Below are 6,817 nucleotides of genomic sequence, written 5' to 3' on the forward strand. Positions count from 1 at the left end.
TTCCCACTATATAGTTGACTGACTACTGTAAGTTATTGAATACTGCCACTGGTTGCCCAGGGAGTTTGTCTTCATGCTTGGACATATTCAAAAGATGCATGGAATAGTCCTGGGCAGCTGGCTCTAGATCACCTTGTTTAATCAGGGAGTTGGACTAGGTGAGCACCACAGATCCCTTCCAACTTCAACCACTCTGTGATTCTGTGAAGAATAAGGAAGCATTGGATAAAGCTTCTGTCATAGATCAAGTTATGGTCTAATTTCTCTCATTAAAATATTCTAGCTAGCCTCAAACCAGCGCAAGTTGAATCTGCTGCTGTTATTCATACCATGCTGCAGTCAGGCCAGCTTAAAAAATGAATGGGCTATCTGGAGCAAAGTATTATGGGGCTTGAGGTTCAGATTGCAGCATGGGAGGCTTCCTGTTATAGGCTGCCCAGGGCAGGTTGTGGAGTCTCCCTCTCTGGAAATGTTCAAAACCTGCCTGGATGTGTTCCTGTGTGATCTAATATAGGTGATCCTGCTCTGGCAGGGGGGCTGGACTGGATGATCTTTTGAGGTCACTTCCAGCCCTGACATTCTATGATTCTATGACAGACAGGCTGTCTAAGAGGAAGATTTGGGAATGTAAGAGATGTAGAGTAGCTTTGCAAAAGAAGAACCAGAAAATTCACCTGTGATTGGACTGTAAATGAAGGGATTATTTCAGATTCCCTGTTGTTTCCCTGCTGCCCATCACTGTGCCACCCACACTTTATCAGGTTAGTTCATACTGAGATTTACCAGCTCATTCGCATTCAGCATCCACAGGGTGGTGGGGAGAGGTGGTGTGGATATTATTCCTCTAATGGTTAGTAATTATTTTATTGCCAGACCAAGTTTGCTAATGTACAGTGCCTAACCTTTTTCTCCCCACAATCACTGTCCTTCAATTTATGTAGTTCTTCCTCCCTCAAACTTAATCCTCTGTGATGCATTTATTTAGAATAATCCTACCTCCTCTCAGCCTTCAATTTGCAGACTAAACCAGCTAAACTCCTTTCATCTTCTCCTGAAAACACACAGTCCATTCTGTCAGTCTCTGCCCTTCTCCCTGTTTTTCAGCTTCTTGAACTTAAGTGACAGATTATAGAGTGCATTCATATAGCCTGGGACAACAGCTAATTACCTTATACATGCTGGTAATCTCTCCCCAGTACAGCTCTGGAGTTAACACTCGTCTTGCTTTATGTCACTTGCATGACATCAGGTATAGGCTCGTCCAGAGACTTCCTCCAAAAAAGCAGGTCTTTCACCTTCTGCTTCCACAGGATGTGTTCTCTGACCATAGCAACAGCTCCTGCACTAGTCTGTAATGTGTGACTTCACATTACTGAGATGAAGTTGCTGGTGGGCAATCTTCTCATCTGAAATGCAGATCAAATTTTGACTTGTTTCATTAGCTAAAGCAAAGTGACCTCAGATTTCAGCCAGGTAACAAATTCATCTTTAAAAAGTCTATCCACAGCTACTCTGGAGGCCATTAAAAAGTAGTGTTTATAACACAGTGTGTTGCACATAATGTTCTACAAAGAGAGGGTGCTTTTGCCATGACATACGGTGTACAATGTAAATGAACTCTGGTGTAACAAATTAAAAAGCTTTTACAGCAACCTCTAAATACTATTTATGGCTCCCAAGAGCTACCTAGGCTGGCCACCAGTCAAATAACTACAGCCTCTACACCAAGTGCCAAAGTGCATTTTGTTGACTAACTGCTTGTACAGTGAGCTGTGCAATCTATTTCCATGAGATATACCATAAACCATATCCATAAAGCACCATCCATTTTGACAGCAAAATTGCAAAGGCACAATGTGTTACCCGGTGACGTTCAAAGAATGGAGGCTGTAATGAAGTGGGCATTTTAAAAATCTCTCTGATGATCTTTCCTAAGCTTTCCAGCTTTTGCTGCAGTAAAAGAAACTCAACCTAAGGCAGAGCCTCTCCAAATCTTGCTCAAGTCTCTCCACTCACAGGAGCATTCTCCTGTCTCTGCACAATGGTAAAACTAATGAACAGAGCTGGCTAAAACACAGCAACAGAAAATGTTCCCAGTGAATGAAAGGAACCAGATCTGTAGGTAAGGAGAACCTGCCACCATACACCCAGTTTCCTGACACTTGGTTTGGTGTTCAAGAGAAAAGTCTATTCACTTTCATTTGAAAAGAAATTTCCAGAAACAAAACAAAGTGGACAAATCATCAGCTTCAATTTTTGTTTCTGGGAGCTTATTGAAAACAAACCAAAACAAAAAACAACACACAATAAACAACCAAACAAAAGCCCCAAACTCTTCAGTTGATTACCTCTTTTCATCAGAGATTTATCTATTAAATCATCTAAGGGTGGGGTGTGTGAGTTTATTTTTCAAATCAATATAATAGGATGCCCAGAAAAATCTCCTCCTTGTTTGTCCCATCTGAGTACAGCAAAAGGTAAGGTGAGGGATGGGCACTCTACATCTCTAAAAGTGCTTCAATTATCACAGGAAAAGTACCTATGTATATTTAAATACAGTTATACTAGAACTGCCATACTCACACATAGCATTGCATGGATTACATACTGATCCATGCTGATTCCAAAGTGGAATTGTGTCTTATTTTGAGTCACACATCCTAGATTTTGAGCTGCATGGCTTTATTACTGGACCATCTCCCTTAAGCTGTGGGCAGACTGGGCTAAGACTTACACTACATCTTCCCACAGTCAAAGGTTTACTGTCAAATGAGCTGTACTAATTTGTGTCAAAATTGCTATGAAATTATGACTTTATTTTCATAGGCACTGGCAATATATTCATCATTGATGGGTACTATATTTAAGCTGGAAAGCACTTGCCCTTCTGTCTGCCTTAGAAGAGAGTACCAGCATTAAATACTGCTATAACAAGTATGCATATATGTTTGAGTGCTTTAGTGTGCACAAGTTTTGAAAGCAGTCATTTTCTGGTAAAGACTACTGAGAGGATGCATGCAGAATTTAAAGCAAGGAAGAAGAAGAATGACAAAGAAGAAGGGGTTTTGGACTTTTTTTTTTCCTGCATTTTTTAACCCTTTTATGACTTTGTGGAAAAGATAGATTTAGAAACATCTATGCCTGGGATGCAGTGTTCTGTAATAATTTAGGACAAGCTTTTCTCTAGGGTATACACATCCTTTTCTTCCAGATGTTGCAATCCCAGACACCCTTAAAAAAAAAAAAAAAAGGCTCTGAAATGATTCTACCTGAAAAGCAGTGTTTTGTAGGGAACAAAGGAGGCAGCAGTTTTCTGAGACCCCATTCCAACTGCTTTCTCAAAGAGAATTTAAAAAAGGCAATAGTTTTACCCTGTTATTTGTGACTAGAAGGTTTCTGTCAAAGCCAATTGATGCTCCAGGCCAGTATTGCAGTGTACTTCAGGCAGTGTCTATCACTTGGAACAAAATACTCTCTGCAAAGAGGAAAGGTTCCTGCAAATCACAGTCCAGACACAATGGATTTTCTAAGTGTCTAGACAAATAGGACTATCCCTGTGCCAGTGTTAATAAACCTTCACACATTCCAGTAAACACTTGGTAGCTCCCTCTCTCAGTCAATTGCTTTTAGCTCCTAATGAGAATATTTCCAGCTGTTGGTATTTGATTGTTAACACCAGTTCCATTAATTCCGTGCCCTTTTGCCATGTTAACAGCTTTAGTCTGGTTCCTATGCATGGTAAAAATTGAAATTTTCCATTATCAGTGACTGAATGTAAATATATTTGAAATACTAAAGGATTTAAACAGCTTAAAGAGAAAAACATTCTTGGTAGCTGACTTGAACAGACAAATAACATTATTAACACTGGCAAGCAGAGATTGAGTTGAAAATAAGGTAATTAGTAAGCAACTACAATTTCTTAAACACAAGTTTGACAGAATTAAATATACACCACCTCAGACATTAAGAACATCCTTCCATTTGCAGGGCAATAATAAAAAAACCCCAGAGACTTTAATAACAGGCTTTAAATCTTCTAATATGTGGCTAAGGACAGTGAATGTGTCTCTAAATATCAAGGTCTTGTACCTGAGAAATTACAATTGTGCATGCAGGCACTGTCATAAAGTAATATTTGTACAATGAATCTGTTCCAGATCTCCTCTCCCTAATAATAATATAAATGAGGAGGTTGTGCTTTTATATATAATAGGCAATAATATTTAAATAACTTTCCAATTGCTTATTTGGATTTAAATATACTGAGTTTTAATCTTATTAAGCAGCTATGAACAATTTTCTGTTATTTTGACCAGTCTATTAGCTACCTAATTTGGATCCTGAGGATAGTAGATAAAAAAAATACCCTAACAGCTAAAGCTATTTCAACTCAATAGCTGGGGTACACAGCAGATTACCAATTATACTCAGAAGACAAATTGCCAGTAGATTTCATCTTCCTTAAATAAATATCAGTTTAGGTCAAACAGGTCTGAAAATCACTGCACACTGAGAAGTAGCTGTATTGCTACTTTTAATGGAAAATTAGCAGTGGGATAGAAGATCTGCAAGGCAACTGGGCACATACTCTGTTTCCACTGGATTAGGGCACAGCTGCTGCAAGGATAGCACAGATACACTGAAAAGAGCAGAGAAAATCTGGAACAGGAGTTGAAAGCTGCTGCACTGTCACTGAGAATGGAATTATGTTTAACACATCTATTTCTGACAGAGCTGGAAAACAAACTTTGTCTCTAAAAATTAGGAGTATGACAAAATAATTCATTAAAATGACATTTTCTCAATATACAGAAGAAAAACCAAAAAAAAAACCAACCAAACAAAAAAAGAGTTGTTATACAGAAAGGAACTGTTGCTTGTTTAACTACAGGGATATTTGCATAGTAAAATGTGTCTTGCTATGGAATAAATGCACAGCTGCTCTTCTTTTAACGTTATGATTAAAACAGACTCAGTTATAAGAAACATATCATCACTACATGGGCTGAGAAGCTGGATTAACCTTGCAGTGTAAATGAAAGAGCCTTTATTGCTCTTGATATTAACACTAAGCAAAAGCTTAAACTGCTGACAAATTTTGACTTGTTCCTTTGGTCGTTATGTGAAGGATTTGTAGACTTAATCTTCAGTATGAAAAATGAAGATTTCACATTATAAAAGCTGTAAATGACCAGGTGGTGAGAAGGCATTAGCACCAGGCTCATCAGATAAATTTAGCTTGTGCAATAAATCCAGCCTGCACTGATACCATACCTGCTCTCTACCTTGCAGATCATTCTTCATACCTTTTTTTTTTCCCACATAACTCCTTGGGTATCTTCCCTTCTTCCCTAGTGATGCAGATGTAGTAAGATTTGGTGGTTACTGGCATCTAGGTGGAGTAGAAATTGGTGTTGGGCCCTGCTAACATAGAGGTTGAATATTACCTCCGAGGTGGAACGGACACTTCACCAAAACATCACCCTGCTCTAACCCAAAATATTAATGAAGACACAGCCTGAAGGTCATTGACCTCAGTGTCCACATCCCCATTCCTTCTCTGGAATGCTGATTCCTACTTCAGTGATCCTCAATCACTGTTTATTTAGCTCAGTAGTATCCACGTAAAATAACACACAAAAATCAATCCCCAGCAAAGGCTTAATTAAATTATTATCTCTCACTTGTTTCATGACTGCCCATTGACTTTGACAAAATTGGATGTATCAAGCTCACTTCATCTCCCATGTCACATAGTGTGGTTGCCATTATTAAATTAACATATTAATTTATCACAAAAATAAAGATGAGATCCCTTGAATATAACCTGACTGAAATAGCTGAGTTCAAATAGAACAAAACATCAGCCATACCTATCCCACTGGAAACAAAAAGAAAAGAGAATTCCAGCAGCAGAACAGCAGCTTGTCAAGTTTTATTTGTAGTTAAATGGAACAGACATAATAAATGTGAGTTGTGACAAAAAAGCATTATGTGAGAGCAGATAAAGTCCCACTAGATCTGAAAAAAACATTTTACAGTTACCTTTTCTCACTGGCTTCTGTGACATAATTCATAATTGTTTGAGTTTCAGCAACCACACCCCTTGGGTTTTCCATTCTCAGCAGCCTACAACAGCTAAACATCCAGGTTTTGCACTGTTTAGACTTGGGAGGTGGAGAGGTAGGCTGACGTGTTATGCCTGGAAATAAACAGGAGCAGTCAAGATTTGAAGGCACCTTAACATCTATTTTTTTGAACCACAATAGCTGCAGCAAATATTTGCAATTCAAATCTCAGCAATTTTCTTCTTTGTCTATGAAAAATCCTTCAAGCACATGTCATAAGATCAGTTATATATCAAGAGAGATGCTGGGTTCCTCAGAGTCCATGTGGGAGACTGGAAAGACACAAGCTTATACCAATATGACACATAGAAGGTCGATCAGTTTATTGAAGCTAAGAGTGGTACTTATATAGTGGGCTCCATACAGGCATGTGTACTTTTGATAGGTTCTTGAAACAGAAATACTCCCTGGTGCCCAGGGCTGACCAGCCTGCCCCCCTTTGAGGCCCCCTTGCACAGCTGAGCTACAGATAGCAGAAAACTTTCATAGCTTCTCTGCTAGCCTTCCCTGCAGCTGTGCTCCTTGTCAGAATGACCTTAGCATTACCCTGCCTGTTCTCCTTACTTTCAAACTGCCCAATCCTGCTCAATTCTGCTCAAACCCTGACAGAGAGAGACTTTCTCTGATGGTATAAGCTGTCATTCAAGTATTTCTGACTCAGGCATAAATCCATTTGCCTTTCACAG

General features: G+C 39.0%; 1 long non-coding RNA gene across 2 annotated transcripts; it reads right to left on the reverse strand.

Annotated features, from left to right (window-relative positions):
* Positions 1-777: 777 nt before the first annotated feature.
* On the reverse strand, positions 778-6,200 carry LOC135176458 (uncharacterized). Of its 2 annotated transcripts, none has more exons than XR_010302663.1 (4): positions 6,049-6,200; positions 5,310-5,424; positions 3,372-3,475; positions 778-1,406 (listed from the first exon to the last, which is right to left on the reverse strand). It is a non-coding gene; the product is annotated as an uncharacterized LOC135176458 (long non-coding RNA). The 2 variants fall into 2 exon arrangements; XR_010302664.1 differs by having other exon boundaries at positions 5,310-5,427.
* Between the last annotated feature and the right edge of the window lie 617 nt (positions 6,201-6,817).

This window comes from Pogoniulus pusillus, chromosome 6 (assembly GCF_015220805.1).
Source record: "Pogoniulus pusillus isolate bPogPus1 chromosome 6, bPogPus1.pri, whole genome shotgun sequence".
NCBI lineage: Eukaryota > Metazoa > Chordata > Aves > Piciformes > Lybiidae > Pogoniulus > Pogoniulus pusillus.